General features: G+C 49.5%; 1 protein-coding gene across 2 annotated transcripts in view; it reads left to right on the forward strand.

Moving 5' to 3' along the window:
* The first annotated feature begins 5,640 nt into the window (after window positions 1–5,640).
* The window catches only part of LOC115459331 (FGFR1 oncogene partner 2 homolog), a 67,488-nt gene continuing 59,258 nt past the window's right edge, over window positions 5,641–13,870 (forward strand). The window contains exon 1 of one of the 2 annotated variants that reach the window (XM_030189173.1): window positions 5,641–5,761. The gene's annotated coding sequence lies outside the window, so the exon portion shown is untranslated. The remainder of the gene's footprint in view (window positions 5,762–13,870) is intronic. The other variant, XM_030189172.1, reaches the window with a different exon arrangement.

Below are 13,870 nucleotides of genomic sequence, written 5' to 3' on the forward strand. Positions count from 1 at the left end.
GGCTGCCCGGCTTCCAAAACAATGTGAAGAAAAAAAATCGGGGGGGGGGGAGGGGGCAAAAACGCTCATCAGGAGCATCCTTTATAGACGGCCTTGCCCCCTCCCACCCGAGGTCGCCGCTGCTCCCCGTTCCCCCCTGCATTAAAATCGGGACTTTTTTAGGCAGCCCCGGCCCTCCCTCCCTTCCTCTCTCCTTTTTTAGAAAAAACAGCTCCCGCCATCCTCCGCCCTCGTGCCCCGCCGCCCCCCCTGAGGTCGTCGCCACCGCTCCCCCCTCCACTGGGCCCCCCCCCTCTGTGAAACCGGGCCCGTGCACCACCTCTCACCTCTGTGTGAAGGTGCTGCACGGGCAAGAACAGCTGATCGCCTCCTCCGACATCCCTCCGTTCCTCCTGGGAGGAGAGGGAGGGGGGCCGGGGCTGCCTAAAAAAGTCACGATTTTAACGCAGGGGGGAGCGGGGAGCAGCGGCGACCTCGGGCGGGGGGGGGGGGGGGGGGCAAGGCCGTCCATAAAGGATGTGTTTGTTTTTTTACGTTTTTGGCATGCACAGAGCAGCCAGCATAATGCTTGGCTGCTCTGTGCATGCTTTACGGGCCAATTATCAACGGTTTTAACGAAGGGTTAGAGAATGCAAGTGAGCTGCAACGAGATATGTATATGTCCACTTACATACATATACGCTAGTATGCTAACTGCTATTTGGTAAATACCCACCTAATGAATATGGCGCATCTTTGCAGAATAGATTTAAACACTGTGGCTGAAGACACTGAGCGGTATAATCGAATATTTAGGTTGACCTTAGAGATGGTCCTCCCCGATTTTTGACGATAATGGAAACCGCGGACGCTCATCTCAGAAACGACCAAATCCAAGCCATTTGGTCGTAGGAGGAGCCAGCATTCATAGTGCACTGGTCCTCCTGACATGCCAGGACACCAACCGGGCACCCTAGGAGGTACTGCAGTGGACTTCAGAAAAAGCTCCCAGGTGCATAACTCCCTTACCTTGTGTGCTGACACCCCCAAAACCCACTCCGCACAACGGTACACCACTACCATAGCCCTTAGGGATGAAGCGGGGCACCTAGATGTGGGTACAGTGGGTTTGTGGTAGGTTTTAGAGGGCTCACATTTACCACCACAAGTATACCAGGTGGGGGGGGGGGGGGGGGGGGGGGGCCTTGGTCCGCCTGCCTGAAGTGCACTGTAGTACTCACTAAAACTGCTCCAGGGACCTGCATACTGCTGTCATGGAGCTAGGTATGATATTTGAGGCTGGCATAGAGGCTGGAAAAAATATTTTTTTTAGGGTGAGAGGGAGTTAGTGACCACTGGGGGAGTAAGGGGAGATCATCCCCGATTTCCTACGGTGGTCATCTGGTCATTTAGGACACATTTTTGAGGCTTGGTCGTAAAAAAAAAAAATAAAAGGACCAAGTAAAGTTGGCCAAGTGTTCGTCAGGGACGCCCTTCTTTTTTCCATTATCGGTCAGTGACGCCCATGTGTTAGGCACACCCCAGTCCCGCCTTCGCTATGCTTCTGACACGCCCCCGGGAACTTTAGTCATCCCCGCGACGGAAAGCAGTTGAGGACGCCCAAAATCGGCTTTCGATTATGCCAATTTGGGTGACCCTGGGAGAAGGACGACCATCTCCCGATTTGTGTCGAAAGATGGGCGCCCTTCTCTTTCAAAAATAAGCCTGTGTCCCACAAATTTTTAACATTTCATGGGTATCCAGATAATTTATTAGTGGGTTTTATTTTGGGGTAGAAAGTAAGCTTGCATTTTGCTTCATAAAGTAGAGAATGCATTTTTATTTCTCCTGTGCTGTACTGCTCATAGAGAATGTGATTTCTCTGTTTCTTTTTCTAATTTTTGGTCCTTTATTCTGTAATTATTGAGAGTCTGTCTGTGTTCTGTGAGTGACCGAAGTAAAATATTTAAAAATGTGTGTTTCCAAATTTTCTTAAGTGTGAATGTAGTTTATGTTGATGCAGAACAGATTGTTTACTTAGAAATCCATCATAAAGTTCACGATGAGGTAATATTTAGGAGTATACCAAGCATTAGTACTCACACTTATATGCCTAATGCCCTCCCATGTTAACCCTGGTTCCCCCCCCCCCCCCCCAACAAAAAAAATGTCAAGTATGGCTACGAAAAGCAAAAAAAGAGGGAGCAGCATGCCCAACAAGACTCTTCCAATTAAACCCAGGATATGGAGAAAGTGTTATAGGTTTTATTCCATGGATAGTTAAATGGACTCGAAACGGCACCATGTTTCGGCAATACTGCCTGCCTCAGGAGTCTTTAAAAAGACTACTGGTCGTCTAGCCAAAGCTGTGTCCAGCTAAAGTTTAGAAATGGTACCTTATAAACGGAAAATCCAAAAGAGCAAAGAGTGATAAGCACTGTAAACACCTTTGATGTTCAGATCTAAAGTCTTTACAGTGCTCATCACTCTTTTGGATTTTTCCATTTATAAAGGTACCATCTCTAAACTACAGCTGGACACAGCTTTGGCATAATTGACCAATAGTCTTTCTAAAGACTCCTGAAGCAGGCACTACTGCCGAAACACGATGACGTATCGAGTCCATTTAACTGTCTATGGAATAAAGCCTATAACACATTCTTCTCCTGCTGGGTTTGATTGGAAGAGTCTTGCTAGTCATAGTACTCCCCCTTTTTTTTTGCAGATCTTGTTTCTCCACTTCGGTGGTTGACTTTTAAGTGTAGCTACGCACCATCCCTAGCACAAAATGTTGCTACTAATTGGGTTTCTGCCAGAAACTTCTGACTTGGATTGGCCACTGTTGTAAGCAGGATACTGGGCTAGATGGACCATTGGTCTGACCCAGTATCGCTATTCTTATGTTCTTAAAGTTAAATATGCTATGCTCTAAATATATTCTTTACATTGTAAGACAAAATGTTGTATGAATACTTCCAGATAATCAACATTTATATTTTTCCTTGTGGAAAAGAACCTAAAGAAAACTAATATTAAACACTATCTTGTTTGTGATAATGGAATTAAGAAATTAGCATACGTACTAAAACTTTTCCCCACAGACAGAAAATAGGACTATATACATTTTAAATGTTTCAAGCACAGTTTCTTGACAATTTTACACACCTCCAGGGTCGGATCAGGAGAGGCTCTGGTCCGGAACTAAAGGACGCCAAACGCCCCAGCCAGCCCATAATTTGCATTCTGCCTGCCTCCCTTATCACATGCGCTGGTCCTGCATTTCTCCTGTCCTCCCCCTCTCCGACGACCGCCTACCCACCAGCACGCACACAAGTGGTCCGGTTTCTATCTCTTTCTTCCTTCCTCCCTCCCCCTGCCCCCGACGTCTCTCTCTTCCCACCCGGTTTTACTTTTACCTTTTTCTTCCATATGCAGTCAAATCTTCGAAGTTCGGCCCTGCAGCCACGGCAACAATACCGAAAGGCTTCCTGCGGCCACCCTGCACTGCACCTTCCTACTAACCTAAGGAGGTTTGATTGAGAACACAGGAGATGGCATGACGTCAAAAATGTTAAGCCACTTAGGTTAGTCTGTGTTTCCCCTTCCCCGCGCAGACGTCGTTCTGCGTACACTCAAAACAAAGCAAACAAACCTATGAGCTCCTTTTATTATTAACCAGATAGAGATAAGAGTTTTCAGTTTGGGCACAATATAAGTCATCACAAGAACAAAATCTAAGAAAACCAAGGGGCTGCATTAGGGGCTTATATCCCAGTTATGTTTAAACAAAAGAGATCTGCATGAAACAAAATATTTATTTTTTATTTTGACTTATAAAACCACTTGCCCCTGAAACATGTTCAAAAACAGAATAATCCATTTGTGTATCTAAAAGGTAAACTTCTACAAAACACATGAAGATGTGATTCCATGTGCCCCAATGAAAGGAGAGTTTAATTCTACTTCCATTTAATTTCAATATATTCTATAATCTTTATAACACCAGGCTTCCCAAGGTAGATTACAACAACAGTTAAGATGAACCCATCAGGAAACAGGATATCCTCACTCAAATTTGGCCATCTGTATTGTATACGGTGTATTTAGTTAGTTAGTTAGTTAGTTAGTTTTAAATGAGCACAAAATACAGTTAAAAATTGCTGTTTCTACCAGCTATAATAATTAATTTTTTAAGCTGTTTTAGTTATATTCAATTGTTATTTCATGATATTTATATCTACACTAGTAAAAAAAAGGCCTGTTTCGTAAACAAATGAAACGGGCGCTAGCAAGGCTATAGAGAGAGAGTGAGAGTGTGTATGACAAAGAGAAAGTGTGTGTGTGTCTCTCTGTGTGAAAGAGAGTGTGCACAGGTAGGGTGAAAATGAAGAGACAGCAGTGAAATTTTACATAGGACAGCTGAACTATTTGAGGCGTGTTTGTGTGTCTGTATGAGAGAGTGTGTATATGTGTGTGTGTGTGTGCGTGTGTGTGAAAGTGAGTGTGAAAGGGTAGGGTCAAAATGAAGAGACAGCATTATAATTGTACATAGCACAGCACAAACATTTGAGGCAGTTCTTGCCTTATCTCCCCTGCCGCCCCCTCCATACCCTATGATTCGTTCCTTGTCTTCCATCCCCTCTGTGTCCCGTGTGTATGTGTGTGTGTGAGAGAGAGAGGTGTTAGCAGTCCCTGTGATAGTGGCAGGTCAGTTGCTCCTTATAGCCAGTTAAGAGTAAGAGTGTGTGTGTATGTGCTGGTTTTTTTCCTTCCCTCATATGTCCTCCGTGTCCGTTGTTTGTGTGGAGAGCAGAGATCTAAATGGTCCTTTTAGCATTGCTGTTGACGTCGCGTAGCAACTGTTGCTGCTGGTTTTCATTGTTCCGCGATGTGTCTTATGTCACGTTCCATCGCTTAGTAATGTGTTCACGCTGCGATTGGTTGAGTGTCATTGGTCTGCCCTCGACGTCATGACGTTTTACGTGGGGGGGGCGGGGCCAACACTCATGGGCGAATTCCTGGTTTCACCACCATGCATTTAGAACGTTGGGACTTGTGGAGGCTTCAGAACGTTGGAGGTGCATTTTATATAGAGAGATATAGGAAGCTTTCAAATAAATTTAAAGGCTGTCCAATAAAAAAAAAATGTGTCCTCCACCTTTTAAGTTTTAGACTTATTACAGATGGACCAACAATAAAGACCGACAACGTGGATGCAGCAGCTCATAGGTTTGCTTGTTTTGTTTTTGAGTGTACTAGAGAGGGAAACAGAGATTAACCAAATTAGGCTTCCTTGCTTACAGTGGACTAGTCACTTTCACTCCTTTCTATTAAACTTCCTTGCTACTACACTCTACTTATGTACAGTTATTCCATTCTTATACTTCCCCTGTGTACATCCGTATGCTGCACAAGCTGGCATGTTTGAAAATATAAGTGAGATTAAATAAAAATGATACCAACAGTAAAGAATGACAATGTGGATGCAGCAGCTCATAGGTTTGTTTGCTTTGTTTTGAGTGTACGCAGAACGACGGCTGCACGGAAATGGAGAAAGGCAGATCACCCTAAATAGCTTTCAACTTCTTGACGTCATGCCGGCTCCTGTGTTCTTAATCAAACTCATTGGCGCCTTCCCTCTGACTCGTCCCGCCCCCCTGACGCTACTTCCTGCTTGGGACGAGAGGGAAGGCGCACTGCAGGGTGGCTGGTGGAAGCTTTTTAGTATCGTTGCCGTGGCTGTATGGCCGAACTTCGAAGGTTTTACTGCATAATGAAGAAGGTAAAACCGGGTGGGAAGGAGAGGGAAAAGAGAGCCATTGGGGAGAGATAGATACCGGACCCCTTGCGTGTGTGCGGTTGGGTAGGCGGTCGGGGAGTGGGAGAGGACAAATGCCGAACCAGTGCATGCAGGAAGGGAGACAGGTAGAATGCAAATTTTTGGCAGGGTGACGTCATAGTCGGGGGTATTCGGCGCCCTTTGGTGCTGGCGCCTGGACCAGAGCCTTACCTGGTCCTTAGGTTAAGTTGGTCCTGAAGAGAACAAGAAAATGATGTAGAAATCATATTGAACCGACACTCGTTTTTGGATAATGGTGGGATGAAAGCATGAATTAATAAATATTGGGATCCTCAGGCTCGATTGAAACCAACTCCACGCACACGTTAATAAGTTTTCTGTATATTTTGTTTTCTCCAGAAGGCAGTTATTTTAGCTTGAAGCAAGTATCACGCTAAGTGATAGTGGTACATTTGAGAAATTGACCTGCATACTTCACATACCTTGGTTTAGGAGTGAGGTTCATTATAGTCTTGATATACAGAAAACTAATGCATTGGGAGATGTAACTAAAGATCCTACCTTAATATAAAGAATCGAAAAAAAATTACCTTTAAGAAGCAGGTTCAGAGTAATGTCTATAGGGTTCTGTGTTTATTTTCTAGATTTTTTCTCATGGATTTGGCTACAACTGGAAGATTTAGCGCAGCATTTTAGAAACAACACACGCATTTTTTCCCATATGTGGAAGCCTGATGCCTAGCAGTAATATCACGTTATTAGCACAAGGTGGCTATTTTGAAGGGCAGGAAGACACTAAGTGAGAGGAAGTGGGCATCACTTCTGTCTTACTAATACCATGGACCCCTGGTAAGGCCGGAGACTGGGTCAGAAAGGTGCAGGTGGGGGTCTTGCAGCCTGAGGGCTACATTTGAGACACGTGAGAGCTGGGAGGGGAGGCTGCCACACATGGGTCTCTTACCAATACATGGGGACCTTCCCTGCAGGAAAGGATGGGGGTTGATGTTAGGGTGTGCTTTGGGGGGGGGGGGGGGGAATGTTGGAATTGTAGGATCCAAAATGTCAGGATTTGCTCTTGCTCCTAAAGCAGACATTTTATAAATGCCTCAGAACAGATGTAAATTCCAGTGTCTGTTTTTCTCACTGTAGTTGTCTAGCTCTATCTGGGCCTCTACAATGCTGCCATTTAGATGCCATTATGCTTCTAAAACCAAGGGCTATAGGTACTCTAGCAGGGAATCAACATTGTTGGGCTCCATCCTCCCCAGAATTTACTCTGCAGCTGGCAGGCTTAAACATTCTGTGGCGGATGTAATAAGATACGCTACGTGAACCTTATTACTACTGCTTTAGTGCGCATTGTTCAAGTCTAGTCAAGAAATATATTGTTTAATTATGAGTTTGATATAGTACTTTTGTTAGTCTGTTTCTGTGCATTCAAGTGAACTACTACAACAACTACACTGCTTGCTTTAGTGAATATGCCAGAAAGCCAAATACGTTTACTTGTCAAAAGAGATATAGGCATGGAGCAGAAATGAAAAATAGGATATTTGGTTCATAATTGTGTTAGAAACATGACGGCAGATAAGAACCAAGAGGCATATTTTCAAAGCACTTAGCCTTCCAAAGTTCCATAGAAACCTATGGAACTTTGTAAGGCTAAGTGCTTTGAAAATATGCCTCCAAATGTCTCATCTAGTCTGCCCATCCATAGCAACCACTATTTCCTTTCCCTAAGAGATTCAGACACAGTCCTTGTCTCTACAGGAAGGTGATTCTACACATCCCCCATCTTTTCCTTGAAAAATTATTTCCTTAGATTACTTTTGAGCCTATAACTTCTTAACTTCATTCTATGCTCTCTCATTCCTGAGTTTTCCTTCATTTGAAAGAGGCTCACCTTCTGTACCACAGAGGTATTTTGTCAATCATAATTGTATCCCCTCTCTCCCGCTTTTCTTCCAAAGTATACGTATTGAAAGCCTTAAGTCTGTTTCCATACACTTTATGGAAGAGACCACTAGCCAGTTTTGTGACTGCCTTCTGGACTGACTCTATCCTGTTTATATCTTTTCATAGATGCGGTCTCCAGAATTGCACACAGAATTCTGAATGCCATTATTTCCTTCCCTATCAAGCCGATCAATCCATAGACTGGTGGGTTGTGTCCATCTACCAGCAGGTGGAGATAGAGAGCAATCTTTTGCCTCCCTATATGTGGTCTGGTGCTGCCGGAAATTCCCCAGTATGTTCTCTATCTCAGCAGGTGTGTGGTCACACAGCAGCAGCTCTGGCTAGGTCTGCAAGCCTAATTGTTTAGGTTTTGTTGAGTACCTGGGGTTGAGGGCTCTTCGTGAGCAAATGCAAACCTGGTGGTGCCAGGTCCCTCCTTTTCTCCCCCCTCCCGCTGGCTCCGTTAAACAAAAAAAAGAAAAAAATTTTTTTTTTAAAAACGTTCAAAAAGGACGTCCATTTGCAGCTGCTCACTGGAACAAGTCGTCGCTGCTCGGAGCAAGAAGCAGGTAATTTTTACCTTTTACTAGCGGGCAGGGGGTTCCCTGAACAGTCTCCACGTGGCTATGGCCTCGTATGGCAAGGGAACGAAAAGACGCTCCCCAGAATGCGTTCGCGCGCCTAGCGGGGAAGTGGGGGGATCGAAGGTAGAATCGCCCTTTGGGCGCCCTTTCAGAACCGGGAGAGTTCCCTGGTTGTTCCTCTGGTGCAGCGGCCTTTCCCGCCTTAGGCGCCCATCCCCCGCTGGCCGCCCTCCTGGTCGTGACCGGCCACGCGGCTCGGTCGGCTTCTTCTTGGGCCGCCCTCGAGTTGGGAGACGTTAACAGCTTGGTCGCCCTTGAATCGGGCGACAGTAAGAAGTCAGTGAAATTAAAACGCCCTTCTTCCCACGCGGCTCCTTCTCGGAGTTTTGCGCCGGACACCATTTTGGACGCGCAACACGCCTCTCCCCCGCTACTGGGAGCGCAGATGGAGGGCGCCTCTAGGGCCGCGGCACAGGCTGCAGAAATGCACTGACTGGGAGGTTTCTCCCCTGAGTTCATTTTGCTGCTGCATCAAGCCTTTCTTATGCAGAGCACTGTCCCTGCCCACCTCTCTGATCGGGGTGATGAGGCCTCTATGCTTAAGCGCCCTCGGGTGGATCTTACACCCTCGGGGGACTCGGTCTCCTCTGATATGGATGACGGCAGCGTGTCTGAGTTCTTCCAGAGATCCTTAGCGGAATCGATGGAAGAGACTGATCCTCACTCAGATGGAGCGGACGACCCCTCTGCAGCGCGGCTTTTTCGCTCAGAGGATTTGCCCAACCTGCTTGTGCAGGCCATGAGCATTTTGAAGATTGCCTCTCCGGAGGGAGGCTCTCTCTTGGCCTCTACTGGCTCCGCCATTATGCTGGGAACGAAGCGCCCGCCTGGAACCTTCCACATTCATGAAGCCATGCAGACCTTAATTTCAGCGCAATGGGATGCCCCTGAGGCGAGCCTGAAAGTAGCCAGGGCTATGTCCCGTCTGTACCCCTTTCCTGAGGGGGAAACGGGAAGCCTTTGTCTGACCCATGGTAGATTCCCTAATCACTGCTGTGACTAAGAAAACGGCGCTGCCGGTGGAAGGTGGCACTGCCCTGAAGGACGCCCAAGACAGGAGAATGGAGGCGGCCTTAAAGTCGTCCTTTGAGGCGGTCGCTCTGAGTTTGCAAGCCTCGGTTTGTGGCTCCTACGTGGCTAGGGCGTGCCTGACTGTTTTGCAGCGGGCTTCCCCCTCGGACCCTTCCTGGAGGGCGGAGTGGCCGACCCTGGAGTCGGGTTTGGCCTACTTGGCAGACTTGCTGTATGATGTTTTGAGAGCCTTGGCCAAGGGCATGGCTCAGACAGTCTCTGCGCGGCGGTGGCTATGGCTTAAGCACTGGTCTGCTGACCATGCCTCTAAATCTCGCCTAGCCAAGTTGCCTTTTAAAGGCAAGCTGCTCTTTGGGGACGAGCTGGACAAGATCGTGACGGAGCTTGGCACGTCCAAGGGCAAGAGGTTGCCGGAGGTCAGGACTCGGGCCTCTAAGGGCCAATGCCAGGAAGCCCGTCGGTATCGCCAGGGCAAGTCGGCCTCCTCTGCCTCCGCTTCCTTCAAACGGAACTTCTCCCCCAAGCAGCATTCCTTTCGCAGGAACCGCCGTCCCGGAGGTTCGTCCTCCGGCCCGTCCCCAGGGTCGCGTACCCAATGACAGGGACCTGGTCCATGGCCCAATGCGGATAGGAGGAAGGTTGTCCTCGTTTCTGTGCAAGTGGACCAGGGTAACTTCAGACGCTTGGGTTCTGGAAGTCATCAGAGACGGCTACAAGCTAGAGTTCTGCCGACCCCTAAGAGACGGGTTTGTAAACTCTCCTTGCAAGTCTCAGGTCAAAGCAGCTGCCGTGCAGCAGACTGTGAGCAACCTGATCCGCCTGGGCGCGGTGGTCCCGGTGCCAGTAGATCAGCTTGGCAAGGGGCGCTACTCCATTTACTTTGTGGTGCCAAAGAAAGAAGGATCTGCTCGGCCTATTCTCGACCTCAAGGGAGTCAATCAGGCCTTGAAAGTTCGGCACTTCTGGAGACCCTCCGCTCCGTATTAGCTGCGGTGAAAAAGGGAGAATTCCTGGCCTCCCTGGACATCAAGGAAGCTTACCTACATATTCCCATCTGGCCGCCTCATCAGCGCTTTCTGCGCTTTGCAGTGCTGGGCCGACACTTCCAGTTCAGAGCCCTCCCGTTCGGGTTGGCTACGGCTCCACGGACCTTCTCCAAAGTAATGGTGGTCATCGCAGCCTTCCTCTGCAAGGAGGGAGTGCAAGTCCATCCCTATCTGGACGACTGGCTGATCCGAGCCCCTTCCTATGCGGAGTGCGGGAGAGCTACAGACAGGGTCATTGCTCTTCTGAGCTCCCTGGGATGGATCATCAACTGGGAGAAAAGCCAGCTGCACCCGACTCAGTCCCTGGAGTATCTGGGAGTTCGTTTCGACACCCAAGTGGGCAGAGTGTTCCTGCCGGACAACCGGAGCGTCAAGCTTCAGACCCAGGTGGGCCAATTCCTAGCCTCCTCTACTCTTCGGGCTTGGGACTATGTGCAGCTGTTGGGTTCCATGACGGCCACGATGGAGGTAGTGCCCTGGGCCAGGGCTCATATGAGACCACTACAGCACTCTCTTCTGCGGTGGTGGACTCCAGTCTCGGAGGATTACGCCGTACGCCTTCCTTTGGATCCAGCAGTGCGAAAGGCGCTGAGCTGGTGGCTGAGGCAAGGCAAACTGTCCGCAGGAATGCCTCTTACGACCCCGGAGTGGGTTGTCGTCACGACGGACGCCTGCTTGACGGGCTGGGGAGCCCACTGCCTGGGACGGACAGCGCAGGGGCTCTGGTCTCCTGCAGAGACGAAATGGTCCATCAACCTCCTGGAGCTCTGAGCCATTCGGTTGGCGCTTCTGGAGTTTCTCCCGGTACTGGTGCTGAAGCCTGTACGGGTCCTGTCGGATAATGCCACGGCTGTGGCCTATGTCAATCGCCAGGGAGGTACCAGGAGCGCCCCTCTAGCCAAGGAGGCCATGAAGCTATGCCTGTGGGCGGAAGCGAATCTGGAACAGCTGTCGGCGGCCCACATTGCGGGAGTCATGAATGTCAAGGCGGACTTTCTCGGTCGCCATACCTTGGATCCCGGAGAGTGGCAACTGTCTGCTCGGGCGTTCTTGGACATCACGAAACGCTGGGGCCGGCCGAGCCTGGATCTGATGGCGTCCTCGGCCAATTGCCAAGTGCTGCGTTTTTTCAGCAGAGGACGGGACCCTCGATCTCTGGGAGTCGATGCTCTTCTCCAGCAGTGGCCGGCACAGGAGCTTCTGTACGTGTTCCCGCCCTGGCCCATGATGGGCAGGGTGCTAGGCCGGGTGGCAAAGCATCTGGGCCGGGTGATCCTGGTGGGTCCGGATTGGCCCAGACGTCCCTGGTATGCGGACTTGGTCAGACTCTCGGTGGACGGCCCTCTGCGGCTGCCAGCGGAGCGGGGCCTCTTACATCAGGGTCCCGTGGTGATGGAGGATCCCTCTCCCTTTGGTCTTACGGCCTGGCTATTGAGCGGAAGCGGCTGAGGAAGAAGGGCTTCTCAGACAAGGTCATCGCCACTATGCTGAGAGCGAGGAAGCGCTCTACTTCCACCGCTTACGTCAGGGTTTGGCGTACCTTTGCCTCGTGGTGCGAGGCAGGCTCTATATCGCCCTTCACTGCTCCAATATCTTCAGTGTTGGCGTTCCTGCAAGAGGGGCTGGAGAAAGGCCTGTCGCTCAGTTCGCTGAAAGTCCAGGTGGCGGCTCTAGCTTGCTTCAGGGGTCATCTGAAGGGGGCTTCCCTGGCTTCACAGCCGGATGTGGTACGCTTTCTCAAGGGAGTTAATAACCTGCGCCCCCCTCTGCACTCGATAGTGCCTACATGGAATCTCAATCTGGTACTACGGACCTTGCAGAAGCCGCCCTTCGAGCCCTTGCCAAGGGCATCGCTGAAGGACCTGACGTTGAAAGCAGTCTTCCTAGTGGCTATCACATCAGCCAGAAGAGTTTCCGAGCTCAACGCGCTCTCGTGTAGAGAACCGTTCCTGCGATTCACTGAGGCAGGAGTATCGATTCGCCCAGTGCCTTCCTTCCTTCCCAAGATTGCTTCTCGATTCCATGTGAATCAGCAGCTTTACCTGCCCTCCTTTCGTAGGGAGGATTACCCAGAGGAGTACCCTGCGCTCAAATACCTGGATGTTAGACGGGTCATCATCAGATACTTGGAAGTGACCAATGATTTCCGGAAGTTGGATCATCTGTTCGTGCTGTTCGCAGGCCCTCGTAAGGGTCTGCAGGCATCTAAGCCTACAGTGGCACGTTGGGTCAAGGAGACGATCGCGTCAGCTTATGTGGCGGCGGGGAAGATTCCGCCTATTCAGCTGAAGGCACACTACTAGAGCACAAGCAGCCTCGATGGCGGAGTCCAGATCTGTCTCCTTGGAAGAGATTTTCAGAGCGGCTACTTGGTCGTCAGCTCATACCTTCTCACGACATTACCGCTTGGATGTGGCTGCTCGGGCCAAGGCCCAGTTTGGGGCTTCAGTGTTGCGTTCAGGGATTTCCATGTCCCGCCCTGGGTGAGTACTGCTTCGGTAAATCCCACCAGTCTATGGATTGATCGGCAAATTATGTATCATATCTGATAATTTTTTTTCCCTTAATCATAGCCGATCAATCCATAGCCCCTCCCAGATATCTGTATTTGTGTTCTGGTTATATTTCAGGTTCAAGTTCAGTCTTCATTTCCTGTTCACGAGGACTTCGTGTTCAAGTTCTTCCAATTGAAGTCTCTTCGAGTTGAGACGATTTTGTGTTACAGTGGGCTGCTGCTTCCTCTCTCCCCCCCCCCCCCCCCCCCCTGTTTCGGCGGTGGCTGGATTGATAACTAAATTATGCCGGCGCTCCCTCCCGCTTCGTGCGGCTGTAGGGTAGCTTTGTATCCCTTCCGCTTCGGCGGTGTTAGGGTAAGCCAGCTCCTCCCGCGGTTGCGGTAGCAGGATAAGCCAGTTTACCCTGCGTCGGCGGGTGTGGTTTCCCGCCCACCGCCCCGGCGGTGGTGCGCTGGAATATTTCCCCTCTCCCGCTTTGGCGGTGGTGAGCTGGGCAGAGTGTCCCTTTGTGGGTGTAATTCTCTAAGTGCTGAGTCCTGCGGATGGAGCTTTGATATCGACATACTGGGGAATTTCCGGCAGCACTTGACCACATATAGGGAGGCAAAAGATTGCTCTCTATCTCCACCTGCTGGTAGATGGACACAACCCACCAATCTATGGATTGATCGGCTATGATTAAGGGAAAGAAAATTATCAGGTATGATACATAATTTTACCATTCTGGCCATTCCTCTCCCTGTGCACCTGAGTATCCTGGCTTTGACTGTCACCCTTTCTACCTGTTTGGCCACCTTGAGATCACCCCCAAGTCTTGTTCTTCTTTCGTATACAGAAGTACTTCACCCCCTAAAATATACCTTTCCCTTGGATTTTTGTAACCTAAATGTATGACTT

The sequence above is a fragment of the Microcaecilia unicolor genome, unplaced genomic scaffold (assembly GCF_901765095.1).
Source record: "Microcaecilia unicolor unplaced genomic scaffold, aMicUni1.1, whole genome shotgun sequence".
Lineage (NCBI taxonomy): Eukaryota > Metazoa > Chordata > Amphibia > Gymnophiona > Siphonopidae > Microcaecilia > Microcaecilia unicolor.